This window comes from Rattus norvegicus, chromosome 15 (genome assembly GCF_021556685.1).
Source record: "Rattus norvegicus strain SHRSP/BbbUtx chromosome 15, alternate assembly SHRSP_T2T, whole genome shotgun sequence".
Classification (NCBI taxonomy): Eukaryota; Metazoa; Chordata; class Mammalia; order Rodentia; family Muridae; genus Rattus; species Rattus norvegicus.
In genome coordinates, this window is record NC_141548.1 from 6458510 (window position 1) to 6460596 (window position 2087).

The 2087-nt window shown below is 46.8% G+C and overlaps 1 pseudogene; it reads left to right on the forward strand.

Moving 5' to 3' along the window:
* Positions 1-1465: 1465 nt before the first annotated feature.
* Positions 1466-1765, forward strand: LOC134482247 (small integral membrane protein 14-like; annotated as a pseudogene).
* The last annotated feature ends 322 nt before the right edge of the window (positions 1766-2087 follow it).

Sequence of the window (2087 nt, forward strand, 5' to 3'; positions counted from 1 at the left end):
GCCGTGAGAGGTGCAGTTGGTAGAAGTGGACTGGCTGGCAGGATGTGAATGAGACTCTTACCATGTGGGTGGAGCAGGGAGCAGAAATAGGGAAATTCTAGCTCTTAGCTTCCTCTCTGTGCCATTCAGTGCAGGCACCTGGCCTGAGAGTTATGGTGTTACCACCATTCAGAGTTTGCTCTACGTCGATTCTCTCCCCAAAACCCCTCAGAGCGACATTCAAAGGCCTGCTTCACTAACACACTAGGCAATTTTTACCTTCCTCAAGTTGTCAGTGACCAGCAGCAGAGCAAGGCAAGAAGGTTGCACGGCCATTTAGAGGGAGGAATCAAGGAGTGGTGTTCGTGCAAGCCAGAAGAGACCTACAGGAAAGCTGGACATCAAAGAGCCACACACATTCTCTCATGGATTCTCATGGTTTTCCCAGGGTGAGATTCAGATGCATGTGGTAGCTAAAGGCATTTCTGGCTGAAGCCGGTTTTCCTATGTGACATTAGGAAACAGTTGTAATAAAAGAAAGTTTCAAACAGCAAACTGTTCTGATTCTGATGGACACAAGTCTGATACTAGGCTGGAATTCTCTTCATAACTTTCGATACTTTTGAAAATAAAGGATAGATAGTATAATGTACTCGAATCCTAAAATACTGTGAAGTATGCATTTCATAAATATGCATTACATGATATTCAGTTGAAATTGCTGGGAATTGTACTTTCTTCTATCCCTATAACCACTTGGCTCTGGACAGAATTACTAAAGAATATGATGACTTGGGCTGTGTGTGTCTCTGTGTGTCTTTGTGTGTTCTGTGCTTGTGTTTATGTGTGTCTCTGTGTTTCTTTAGGTATTTATGTGTTTATATATTTATGTGAAAATGGAGGCTCTGTCAACTTATGGTATTTTTCACAGTAGCTATTGTCCACAGTGTTTTATGAGATGAAGTTTTCATTATGGCAGATGGAGTCAGAGAGACTACAGAAAGATCAAAGTATGGGGTTGGGGATTTAGCTTAGTTGTAGACGCTTGCCTAGAAACCGCAAGGCCCTGGATTCGGTCCCCAGCTCCGGAAAAGAAAAAAAAAAAAGAAAGAAAGATCAAAGTATAGAGGAAGGGGCAGGGAAGATATCACAGCAGTTGAAATCACTTACTGTTCTTCCAGAGGATCTGGAATTGGTTCCTGGCAACCATACAAAGACTAACACCAACCTCGATAGGCAAAGCTGTCTCCCAGATTCTGCCCACACTTGACAACCTCGTGATCCACCCATACAAAAGGCAAAACGCAGATCCGGGTCTAGTGGCTAAGAGTGACATTGACTATCTAATCCGGAGGGGAGGAGGGTGGCGGCCAGCAGCAGCCGCAGCGACAGGGGCGTCCAGAATACTCCAGGCCACCTCCCTCCCCACCCACCACTTGTTTGGGTGGCTTTAAAGAGTTGAGTAAAATCAAGCTGGTAACCAACCATGACTGAAGGAGGATTTGATCCCTGTGAATGTATTTGCTCTCGTGAACGCGCCATGAGAAGACTCATCAATCTGCTCCGGCAGTCCCGGGCCTATTGTACCGACACAGAATGCCTTCGGGAATTGCCAGGGCCCTCCGGTGACAGTGGCATCAGCATCACTGTGATCTTGATGGCCTGGATGGTGATCGCTGTGCTCCTCTTTCTACTGAGGCCTCCTAACCTGAGAGGCTTCAGCCTTCCTGGAAAGCCCTCCAGTCCTCACAGTGGACAGGTCCCGCCAGCCCCTCCTGTGGGCTAACATCCTGGTGTGGGAAGCAGCGATTGTTTGACACCCTGCAGGACCGAACGACTGCAGAGAACCTGGCACTACCTGTCTCTCCTTTTCCATCTGCAGTTTGGATGGTATTGTTTTCATGAGCTTCTAGAAGTTTCACTTGCCAACTGCCTTTGTTTCCTGTGTTGCCACAGTCCTTGTTTACAGTATACCTGAGTAAACGATTTCTTTGAAAAGTCGAGGGCTATGTTGGTTGGCCTAGGCTTAAACATTCCACTCGTTCTCCCTGGAACACTGACCATAGCGTCTGTGGTGGTTTCTGGCCCAACTGAAGGAAAATTAAGGT